This window comes from Harpegnathos saltator, unplaced genomic scaffold (genome assembly GCF_003227715.2).
Source record: "Harpegnathos saltator strain DR-91 unplaced genomic scaffold, Hsal_v8.6 scaffold379, whole genome shotgun sequence".
Classification (NCBI taxonomy): Eukaryota; Metazoa; Arthropoda; class Insecta; order Hymenoptera; family Formicidae; genus Harpegnathos; species Harpegnathos saltator.
Genome location: NW_020230182.1, coordinates 222,666 through 234,512, shown reverse-complemented (window position 1 = coordinate 234,512; position 11,847 = coordinate 222,666).

Genomic DNA, 11,847 nt, shown 5'->3' with positions numbered 1-11,847 from the left:
ATATAAAACCGCCGTGGCGCGAACTGCGAGAGCGAAATCACTCCGTCGCGTCGCGTCGTGTCGCGTAATTCTATAAATCACCTTTGCTATAATGGGGTGAGATTCAATGAGCGCTGATAGGACGTAATTGTGTTTCGCCGTTCATTCGAGGAACAGGAGGAGGAGGCGCGCTCTCGTATATACGCGCGACAGGTATCTCTCTCCGTTATCGCAGCTTAGACGACGTTCCAGTTGTCGCGCGCGAGGGTCGCTTCCGCGCGCGCGTCGCGCGCTTCCATTCGAAGGGGAAAACGCGCGCAGTCGGGTGAATGAGCGAGCGAAGGGACTTCTATTGCATCATTGTCCGGCGAGTGACCCCTTCGACGTTCCAGAACAAAGGACACTTCGCCGACGGCGAAGGCGACTCCAGCCGTCATCGCGCGCTGCGTGTTTGTGCGCGCTGCTTCGCGTATCATTGGCGCTCTTCTCGCCGCGCCGGACGCGGCTCGCCCCGGCGGCGCACGACGGACGATAATTCACGTCTCATCGCTCTTTTTCCCTTTTTTTTTGCCCCAACCGCACAATGCCTTCGCGCCGCGAACGATAATTCACGCGTTCGCGATCATTATTGCGAGCGACGTCCCGCGGCGCCTCTTGGCGCCGTTATTACTGTCATTAGCATTATCATTATTATTATTATAATTATACATATAATTAATCATCAATTTGGAATAATGAGAAGCACGCGGCGACGTTGCATTACGGCGTTACAATGGCCGCGCGGACGCGCGCGCGCGCGCGTATGAGCGAGCGTCACCGCGTAACGCCGCGTTTTTGCCACGCGCATGTAATTACGGCTTTCGAGCGCGTGCATTTAGCGACGTGAGGAATTTCATTCGATGTAATTCACGCGGCCAACTATGTGGCGCGAAGCCTTCGGCAGCCTGGAGAAGAAACGACCGACAACGACAACAACGACGACGACGACGACGACGGCGGCGGCGGCGGCAACACGGAGGCGACATTCGAAGCACTCTCGCGGCTGTAACGCAAGTCGGATCGTGGGTGTGCGCTATTTAAGTTGATTGGTCCACCCTTTTCCGTCCACGTGCAAACAGTTTCCCCGACGTACTAACGCGCCGTGCCGTTACGCTCGCCCGTTTCTGCAGCGAGTAATTTTCGGTCGCTTAAGCCTACGGCGGGCTTTGATACTTTGAAAAGGCACTGCTCGGGTAAGATGAGAAAGGCTGGAAAGAGAGGGAGAAAGTAAGTGTGTGTGTGTGTGTGTGTGTGTTTGTGCGCGCGTGCGCGCACGCGAGAAGTAGAAGGCGAGATCCTGAATGTTTTCGGAAACAATACGCCGTATACTCATTACTCAACGTTAATCAAAGATCGTCGACGGGGAAACTTTGCAGACGCGGGCAATCATAATAGTCATCACGGGGGAGCTTGAATTACAACTTTAGCGCGCTTTTCACGAAAGGAGAGTCGACTGCACGCGCGGCTTCGTCGCGGCTGGCGGAGCGCTCGAGAAGAAAACGAAAAGGAACCCCCACCGCAGGCGCGATCGCGCCGGCCGCCCCGCCAAGCCACGCCGTAACGTGGGGAGAAAAGGGGATGTCCAACGTATTCCGTAAGAAATTACGAAAAAATAATCTCCGAAAATTATCATGAGAATGGCCCGCGCACGGTCGCGCACGGAGGTCCAGCCGAACAACAATGCCGTCTGGTCGCATCTGCATAACAATGTTTAGCCGCGAAAACAAAGCACCGTGACGCGACGCGGCGGGAAGCGCGCCGTTGAAAAAAGGGAGAGAGGACAGAGGAAAAAAGAGGGAGAGTGTGATGTATTAACTCGGTCGCGCTTTTTTCGACGAGGTCGTCGAATTTAAGCGCGGAGCCGCTGTTAATTGCCCAGGCTTCTAACGAAAGTCTGTCCTTTGTCGATGCGATCTTCCGTTGAAATATCGCGCACGCGCGTTCTCAAGAGCGACGCGAAATATTTCTATACACGCACACACACACACACGCACACACACATACACGCACATACAGCGCGGCGAGTAGGTAAAAATGGCCCCGCACACCGCGCGCGTGTTATTTCGGCGTCTCTTGTCTCTCTTTTCGCGATGATTTCTTGCAATTATTTAATTAAACTTGAGCGAACAAACTCTCCGACGTGAGATGAAATATACAGGTGCTCGGTCGAAATTAGCGATAATTCTTGATTAGCCGTCTCTTTTATATAGCCGTCTCTTTACATTATTAATTTTTATGTCGTTATCTTTGGATAATGTACCTGTATACTCTGCTACGATATTATTACATCGCAAAGATAAGTAACCCGCTCGACTGTATTATTTAAATGCATCTCGGCAATCTCCCGCGCGATAATCTGCAGGAAGCAGTTCCGTCGACGCAAACACGTAAGTAAAGTACACAAACACGCGCGCGGGCATACGCAAGTTGGCGATCTAATTTGACGATAACTTTTATTATCCGTCTGAATCTGAAATCGCGCGTAACTCGAAGTTTATTACACCGCTGGCAGCCGCTCGAACGGCGGAGAATCGGGGTTAACGCTATCGACACGAGTATCAGATTCGCCTCTCAAAGAGATCTATCGCGCTCCCCGCGAAGCTCGATAATTTCGGCTGCGCCTGAAAGCTCGAAAAAGCGCCAACGCGCCACTGCCGACGGCGGGCGGCGCGACGCGATGCGATGGGGGGGGGGGGCGGGCGGGTGCACGAAGCCAAGCAGCCTGCACGAAAGTGCGTGATGCACTCTCGTGGCGTGCTCGCGAGTAGTAACCCTAAATATTAACACGGGACTCATGCGGGCGAATTGCGCCGCATTACCATCGCCACACCGCGCGCCAGGCCATTACCGTGGAAATATTGAATTTCGTTATCGAGCCGGAATTATCAGTGGCCAACTCGCCGTTAAGGACAAGCATTACCGGGCCATAAAGTTCCGGGAACTCTCTTCAAAGGTCCGACCGACCGACCGACCGGCCGGCCGGCCGGCCAGCCGGCGAGCTCGAAGCCGGGGGTGGGAGATGGCCGAAGGGCGGCGCCGTGGCGTTTTTAAAGCGGGATGAAAAGCGGGTAAGACACACGGGGCTTTAAAGGCCGCCCAAGGCGTGCATTATGCGCGGCCCACCAGTCAAAAGGATTTTCGGACTCGATGTGACGCGAGCACGCGAAACGCGAGCGCGGGCGCAAAAGCGCGCTCGCTCGCCCCGCTGTTTCGCGTCGAAATAATCCGACTCTCGATTATTTTGTACAGACGGCACACACACGCTTGTGTAATCGCCGACCGCGGCGTTCTCGCCTCTTCTTCCCGTCCGGTAAAAGAGCGAGAGAGAGAGAGAGAGTCCAGTAAAAATCCGGGCAATTAGAGGAGTCACGCGAATGCAAGCGCTGTGCGTCGCGCGATTAACGCTCTCGCTCTGTTTCCTCTTTCTATCCCCCCCTCTCACTCTCTCTTTCTTTGACTCTAAGTCTTGCCTTCTCTCCCTTTGCCTATCTCTTGCTCTCTTGCTCTCGCCGCAAAATCGCTTCGGTGAGACAAATCGCGGTACTCTCGCAGCGCGGGCTTAATTTCGCGCTCGCGTGCAAAGGAAATCGGGACAAAAGCGAGGTATGTTCTTTGAACGGCTCCGGCTGAAGGCACGTAATATGAGAAACAATCTCCCGGACAAAGTTTTCCGACCGCGAGATAATCGCAGGCGCACGCTCCCTACTATCGACATGCCCGTCAAAGGAGTGCGCGAGTGCGCATCGCATATTTCTCGAGTATCGTCGCTGACTTTGTCGCCTTTGATTCATTGGCGGAGCCGCGCGGGAACTAAGTTTGTGAGCTTTTCCTCGCCCCGTTTCGCTCGGAGATGAGACGATTTTTCACTCGGAAGAAGAACGACAACGACGACGACGACGTGGAAGGGACGCGACGTATGTCGGCGAGGCACACCGGCTTCTTCATTTTAAACTCCAACGGCTTCTACGAGCGAGTTCCGAAGCGCCTGATTGCGGGTGGAATTTCGCGCGCGACGACCCGTCGCGTCGCGATAAAACCGCGATGTCGTTTCACGGATACAGACGCGTGACGCGTTATTTTATTTCCATTAATGATTTACATTACGCGAGCGCGGAAGGCCGTTCCCAGCGGGCGATTTAAAAGGAGCGGAGAAGCGACGGTAGGGAAAATGTAAAACAGTGACGTGGCTCAGCGGCAGCGCCGGCGATCGGCCGGCAGTAGTACGTCACGATAGCGTCAGCCGCAACTACGCAGCCCGGCCCGATATGTCTGACCGCGTGTCGTTATTTCTACTCAAATCCGGCGCGCCGCGTCGGCGGACGAGCGAGCGAGCGAGCGAGCGAGCGAGCAAGCGTCGCGTCGCGTCGCGGCGGACCGAAGTACGCGCGGGACGTATGAAGCCGGAAATATTCGGCAAAACAGAGTCTCTCTCCCGTCCCACGACGAGCGACATTGTCGACGATAGCCACGGACGCGAAAACGCAAATAGCAATCGTGCGGGACGCACGAGTTAGTCGCGCACAAATGTCTCTCCGTCTCGTTCTCCCTCGCGCGACTGCGACGAAAATGCGCTTTATGTCACTCGACGAACGCCAGTGACGTTCTAGATGCGCCGCTCGAAAACAATCCCCCGCGACTTTGGTTTATCGAGAAAGGAAGAAGGAAGGGGAGGAGAGACGGCACTTCCGAATTTTAAATACAAGTATCAGAGGAGTGGCGTCTTTCTGCGTAGTTTCGAGTTTTCCATCTTCGACGCTCGTCGAGAGAGAGAGAGAGAGAGAGAGAGAGAGAGAGAGAGAGAGAGAGAGAGAGAGAGAGAGAGAGAGGAAAAAGAAAGAGAAAGAGGGGGGGAGAGAGAGAGAGAGAGAGGGAGAGAAAGAGAGAGCCGAAACTCGATCATTTTACACGGAGAATATCTTTTTTCCTCACTAAAACGAATTTGCGTAATCTCTTCGCTTCTGTCGCGATTTGAAGCGACAGACCGGATCGAAGAGGCGCTTTTCTCACTTTAGAAACTTTTATATAAGCGCAACGGAGTCTCAATGAAGTGCTTCGCGAGTACTTTCGGCGTTCGAGTGACTGCAGGCGGCTCCTCTTCGGAGACTTCCGATCCCGATAGCGCAAACAACGGCGTTTCTCTCAAGATTTTCGTACGATTGCCGGCAGATTTTATGTTAATCCGTGTCGAAACTCGCTGGAGCCGCTGAAATCGAGCGAAAAAACGGGCGACGCGCGCTCGCGGCCGCGCTTATTAAAATTGATACGAAGTTTTCTCAAGTTCTTCGCACGCGCGCGCCTCGTCGCTCGCGCTGTCTCGAGTGTCTTACGCCACGCGCAATACAGAGCTGTTGCGGTTAAATATTCATGCAAACGCAAAAAATGACGTACGCGGAGAAAATGGTTCGGTCAATTCGGTGAATCTAATTTACCGAACGAAATCAAGCGTTGCGATCGAGCGCACCAATTGGTGCAGCAGAGAAATTTTACGTTCGAATAATTGTCAACCTGCCGGTTTTCTCAAATCGGTATATAAGATAATTCTGTATCGCCATAAGCGCTGATTTCTGTCGCTCGATTATCGGAGCTATTTGGTACAAAGTTTCCTTGACACAACAGCGAAAGAATGACTACTTCACAAATATGATTTCTAGAAAAAGTCAAATTTTTTATTCCGTCTCGATAAGGAATCGTCAGTAGCGTCCAGACTTGTTAATTTGATGATTTTGAAATTTCCAAAGGTCGACAAATTAACAAAAAGTAAGGCATTATCGTAACAATATATTCTTGAGACCAAATATAGCAAAAATGTCCAGTACCACTTTCTTTCCGACATATAGTTAGCGAGATATTGACAAAGTTACCGATTTTTCCTTAAATATCTCAAAAAATATTAGGCAAATAAAGAAATGTTTCAGACGAAAGTTGTTAAAGTTAATTAGTAGAAAAAGATGATGTAATAAAAAATTGATGTTTCCATTTAAGAAAAGTAACGATTAGTGAATATCTCGAAAATGGCGCCATCCAACAATCAAATGATATAGTCGTTGCATGTCCCCTTTGAAACAATACGACGTTTGTTTGGAACATTTTTCCCTAAAATGTCAATTTACAAAAAAATTTACAAAAAAATCGAGTGGTACGGGTCGTCTGTGTATATTATTTGTTACAGCAAATTTTGAATAAAAAGAGGAACACCTTCAACTATTAAATCCAAAAATAATTCTATTAAATCGAAAATCTAAACTGTCTTCAGCTAATTTAGCTAATACACGAGCATCAGAGTTTACACAATGGCTTCCCCTGCCATTCGATTATTGGATAACAGATCCTCGGATTAGAACATATTCCCCGGGTTTTAGACGAAAACCAACGACGACATCGTGTTCAGTGGATCAAAATCCTCTGCGAATGATATGTTTTGTCCGTTCCCCACCGTCGGCCAAAATCGGCCCTTTTTTACCCATTGTTCTTTGCTTTTTTCTCTCCCCTCTCATAACATGATACCAAAATTTACCAATTATCAGTTGTTGCGTAACACGAAAAATTCCCCGTATTGTAGGTTTGATTCTTCTGTTTGCGACGACAAGTCTTCTTCCCCGCGACGTAAGATCCTCCTTCTCGCTCGTTTTTCACGTTCGCCCATCCCAGCGCGTTAACGTACAACTTTCCTCTCGAGCTCGAGCCGCGCGATCCTCTGGGGCTATCGGAAGCTCCCGATGTTACTCGCGTTATCAAGAGGTTTAAATCTTCGCAGAGTCCCGGTGTTTTCCGGCCGCGACAGCAGACGGAGCCGCGAAACGTCCGCCCTTTCACACGCTCAACTTTAACGCGATCCAACATTTATCGTTTTGCCACCAAATCGCCGTCCATGCGCGTCGACGCGCCCGCGACCCCCCGCCTCGCGGTCCCTCGGCACCGGGTATCGATTATGGCGTGCGGCCTCGGCTGTTATCCCATCGGGGAACAAATTCAAATTTCACGAACTCGCATTCGCGCCGTTGTCCATCCGCGACGCCACTCCGCGACGGACAACACGGTGGAGTGATTGAATTACCGGTATCATCGGTTGCGCGATCGCGACGCGTCTCTTTCAATTTCCAACGCAACAATATCTATTTGTCGCTCCGAGCGTCCGCGCGCGCGCGCGCGTGCAAATTATCGCGTGATAACGAGACTGACGCGCCAACACTCGGCGGTCTTGAATCTCTGCGAGGTAGCGTGCATACGTGTACATACACACACACACACACACACGCAAACACACCCCCGCACACACATGTGCGCACGACGGAAAAAAATGTATCTTGCCCGAAGTAGTAATTGCGAAGCGGCGTGTATAACGCGCGTTTCGAGTGTTTCGGTTGCACGAATCGGACGACGCGCGAAATCGCCAAAGTGGCGTGTTTTTCGCGGTTTTGTTTCGCGGTCGGTTCGCGGCCGACCACGGTGGATGGAGTCGGCGAGAGTGTGGAGGAACTGCTGCCGGCAGCGTGGACGGCGGTGTGTACATTTATTCGGTTGTTATTTACCCTTTGCACGGAGCCGTATATCATTTTTACGACGACCAGCCCAGAGACGGGGACGGAGAAGTGGCGGCGAAGCAGGAGTAGCAGCGGGAGGAGGAGGAGCAGGAGGAGGAGGAGGAGGAGGAGGAGGAGGTTGAAGGTGAGGTCGCAAGCGAACGCGAGAAGCATCGACGCGCAAAATGCGCGAAAACCACAACGCCAAGACTACCGGGGAACGTTGTTCCCTCGAGCGTAAGAGGCGTTCGTGAGAATTGGCCGAGATAGTACATAATCTCCAAGTGCCGTATTGTCTTCTTGCCGAGAGACTCCGAACGACACCGTGTTCGCGCGACAGGTCGATAAATAATAACACAACTTTCCATTTTCCTCCGCAAATTGTAACGAGATCAAATTGTTGAGTATCTCGCGAGTGTCTTATTTATCGGCTTCCTCTACGGCGAAAGACGAATGTAAAAGTACCGCGAGAGAGAAAGGGGGAGAGGGGTATAGTGGTGAGATGAAAAATATCACCGGCTGATTGTAATACACACGGAAAATACGGTTTCCGCGGAAATATGAAAAATTAACGTGGGAGGCTACGCGAATTAAGGAAGAAAAAGAATTTTATTGCGCGCGCCGTAAACCGGGTGCCATGCATTTATTCTCTTGCTATTTACCCTTTGCCCCAAGGGTGTGCGTTATTTTCGCTATAAAAGACCTCGCGACCGTGCGATGAGGGTGGGGGAGGAGGACGACGTGTGCAAAGGAGGAAGGTATACGAGGCAAAAGATCGCGCGCGTGCGTGTAAACCCGCACACACGCACGCATACGTAACGCGTGCAAACACGCCGCGGACCGAGCCGCGCGCGGGTGAAAGTAGAGCGAAATATTAAAAAGCACTCAGCCGCTCTCGAAATTCATGTAATCTAGAAAACCGTAAAGTAGGGGCGCGCTCGTCTCGCGGCTCTCTATCCGGCGCGCAGCCCGCGGCAAACAACGACCGCCACGCCGACGAGAATTATTGCTACCCCCTCTATTCCGGGCAGGCCGCGGAACGCCGCTTCGACCGAGCACGAGGCGATCCGGGTTAAAGACACATCGCGGAATTAATGCGCCAATAAATATTTAGAAACGTATAATTTTCACTGTACGCTATGCAAAGTGCGCCGCGCTGGCGGGCGTGCATTTATTCCGTTGCTATTTACCCTTTGCTCGCCGGGCATTTATCATTTTTACGAGAGCGGCCGCGTAAGCGGACGGGCGCAGGGTGCTGGGGGAGAGGAGGATGGAGAGAGCGAGCGACAAAGCACGAGAAGATCGTGCAGCATGAAATCGCGAATGACGTGCGCGCGCGCGGAGGGGGACGGAATATTGCAAGTGAATCTAACTGAAAGCCCCGCGGAATTATATCCGAAATCTAAATATGTGGAACACACGGGAGCGTCGCGCGTATAGCATTCCTTTCAGCAGCAACGCGAAAAAGACGCGCTCTCCTTAAACACGGGACGTGTACCACACAAGCTACATCTACCCGCAGCCAGGCCGCCCTCCTCTTCCGTCTCGGCAGAGGAGGAAGAGCTGCAGCGCGGGGATGAAATCTATTACCGGCTGAAGGAGGAATCGTGTTTGTGCTCTCGCGAGCTCTCGATGCTCCACGCACGCGCTCGCTGTCTATCTGTTTATCCCGCTGAAGCCTTTGAAGACTGTGGAGTATTTCCGCGGTATGGCCGTTCCGCGCGCTTTCCTCGCGCTCTTTTTTGCGGTTTTTCGGAGATATCCTCCAGCGTCATGTTCGAAGACGAGTGTTCACTTTCAGCGTTCGTCCGCTTCGTCGACTACGGCGATACGGCGAGAATTCATCCGCGATCGTCCTTCCTCTAGCGAGAGCGAGAGCGAGAGAGAGAGAGAGGGGGGAGGTAGATAGAGTAAAGTTACGCGCCTTGCGCGATCTCTTTTTCTCTCTCTCTGTCTCCCTCCCTCCCTCTCTCTCTCTCTCTCTCTCTCTCTCCAGATGGGAATGTGCGCGGCGTCGGTTCGCGCTTCAGAACCACTGGCTTAAAGAATATGTATCATTCGCGAAAAGATAATCGAAGCGGAACACGTAGTCGAACGGAACGGGGAAGAGCAAGAGAATGGCCGGTGCGACGAAGCGAGAGGAAATAACGGCGCAGACAGAGAGAACGACAGATCGAAGAAGGGAAAGGTCGTGAACGAGACGGGAGAATCGGGCGAAATATTGGAAAGCTGGCTGCACGGCAAGATAAAACGTTTCATAAAACAGACATCGATTCCGTATTACTCGGTGCGCCACGTCGACGTGAATCGACGAGAGTCTCGCTGGAGTGCTCCTCGAGAGCAGCCGCGAAGGCTGGAGGGGAAGCGAACGGTCCTGTACCGGCGTATAAAAGAGGTGGGAAGGAGAGGGGCGAGAGGGAGAAAGAGAAAGAGAGAGAGAGAGAGAGAGAGAGAGAGAGAGAGAGAGAAAGAGGGGAATATGCATTTTCTTATTGCATCTCATACCGTATTCTCTCGTCCTTCGTCTCTGTCGCTTGTTCTATTCCCGCCACTTCTCGGTCGCATCCGCGCTGCATCTAGTCGATGTCGTCGTCATCGTCGTCGTCGTCGTCGTCGTCGTCATTGTCCGCGTGAAATCCAAGGGAGAAGGAAAACCCTTATGCTACCACATATAAGCCTTTCCCGCGACACACACACACACACACACACACACATGTTCGAGGCGAGAAACTACGAATGAAAGGAAGAGAGAGGGGAGTGGAAGGAAGGGGAAAGAAAACCCGGAACGGTGGCGCAACTCGATTTTCCCTAAACTTGGATACGTTATAACCGCGCTCTCGTATTCCGTCCATTTTCACGTTGGGATCGTAAAAATTATTACGTCTCGTAAATAATAAGAGACGTATAGTATCGAGGTCGGCTCGTAAATAACTCCCCGCACGTTTTTTCCCCAGTAAGTTTATTCTCGTATGGAACGTTTCGGGCTGCCGCCGCGTCGAGTCGCGTATCGTACGATATGATTATCGTGATACAATTATACGGTAATCAAATATGATGAAGTCCTTCACCAGGGAAATCGCCTTTACACACCCGCGTTTCGTTGCGCAATTATAAAATCATAATGTTTGATCGTTTCGGTAAAGAGATTGCAGAGGGGCAGGGGGAAGAGAGAGAGAGAGAGAGAGAGAGAGAGAGAGAGAGAGAGAGAGAGAGAGAGAGAGAGAGAGAGAGAGAGAGAGAGAGTGTGTGTGTGTGTGTGTGCGTGTGTGTGTGCGCGCGCGCGCAAGAGAAAAAGAGCTTTAATGCCGGCGATACGAGCTACGCGACAGTACTTTCGACTGAATTCAGATTATCAAATAATAACTTTCCTTCCGGAGCGATCGCGAATTTCGCTGCACGCGCATATCACCACTTTCGTTAATAAAATACGTGATTTCGCGCTGACGGGGGCGGCTTTTGACATTACATTTACATCAAATGACGTCCGATATTGCGCCACGCGCGCGCACGTACTCGCATCGCGGGAGATTTTATGTTCCCGCTAATATATAGTTACTATATTATGCGCGCATATAATTGCAGTTAATGTCAAACGGGACTCGTTGAACGCGCGCTCGTAAAATCTCATTTCGGTATTACCGCGAAACGCGCGCGGATCGGTAAAAATCAACTGCGAATGTTTCTCTTTTACTCGATTACACCTCATTTGCCGCGTTTCCTTTGATTGCCATTATCCGCCGGACTTGTTTCATGCAACGCGCTCGTTACCGTTCGTTAGCACTCGGCGGAGCCTCTTTCGCCTATTCGCCGTCTATCATATCGCGCGATTCGAAGAAGCTTCGCCGGCGGACGATTATCGGACGGCTGCGCGGGCGCGAACGCGCGAGTCCGCTTAAATTTCGCGAATCGTACCTCGGTACGAGCGGTAAACCGTAACGCAACGTAAATATCGTAGATTACCCGGCGCCGAGCAACGCGCCGCCGTGATTATATTTTCCAATTATCCATTGTAATCAGCCGACGCCGCGCGGTTCGATTTCGATCGCGCTGCTGCGAGCGAGCGAGCGAGCGCGCATCAGCCGCACACTCTCACGACCCTTTTTCTTCAGCTAGGCGTATCTACGGGGATATCGATGAAACGGAAATGAACGGTGTCCGTTCAAAATATCGGATAACACCGCTGCGATTTAATTGCGTTATCATCGGTTACCTGCGCGCGAGCGCGCGCGCGCGCGCGCGCGCGCGAGTGCGCACGATAATTATTCCATCGATTTGAAATAATTATATCGGCCTCGTAAGCGGGTAATAC